Here is a 776-nt window from a genome sequence, read left to right on the forward strand (position 1 = left end):
CTCTGGGAGGAATTCAGTTCATCTCCCCGTGGGCGCTGTCCAGTGGGAATCGTGTGTCATTCTGTCCACTTGGCGAATGGGAGCAGAGTGATTACGTCTTTATTTCACCCAAAGGAAGTTTGCGATTAAAAGAGAAATAGATGACGTGAGCGTGACTTCGCGATGGCCTCGGGCTGCGGGGCGCGGGGTGTCAGTTTTACAAAATGAAGAGAGGGGCGGAGATGGGAGCTGGCGATGGGTGGACATGATGAATGCATGGAACACACTGAACTGTACACTTACAGAAGGTTAAGGTGGCAAATGTGATGGTGTGTGTATTAAAACAGGAACGGGGCACAAAATACCAATATGAGGGATGAAAAAAGAATTCATTGCAGATTCTATAAATTTTTAAAAGGTAATAAACATATTACAAAACTTTTGAAAAAGCTGACAAGTTCCACAGATTTCTTTAAAAACAAATTACCAAAACCGAACAAGAATATTTAGAAAACTTGCATGGTTCTGTATCTGTTAAAGGAATTGATTTAATAATATCTTCTTACAAAGAATACTTCGGTCCCAGATGGTATCACTAGTAAATGTTTCCAAACATATAAGGAGAAAACAATAGCAACAGTTACACAAATTCTTCCAGAAAATAGAGAAAAGTGAAATACTTCCTAGCTGGTTCTATGATGGCTATAAAATGTTAGCAAACACAATCCAATGAGCCCAGCGGGTGTGGGGCAGTAGTTGAGCCTCAACCTATGAACCAGGCGGTCATGGTGGGATTC

This window comes from Myotis myotis, unplaced genomic scaffold (genome assembly GCF_014108235.1).
Source record: "Myotis myotis isolate mMyoMyo1 unplaced genomic scaffold, mMyoMyo1.p scaffold_m19_p_2, whole genome shotgun sequence".
Classification (NCBI taxonomy): Eukaryota; Metazoa; Chordata; class Mammalia; order Chiroptera; family Vespertilionidae; genus Myotis; species Myotis myotis.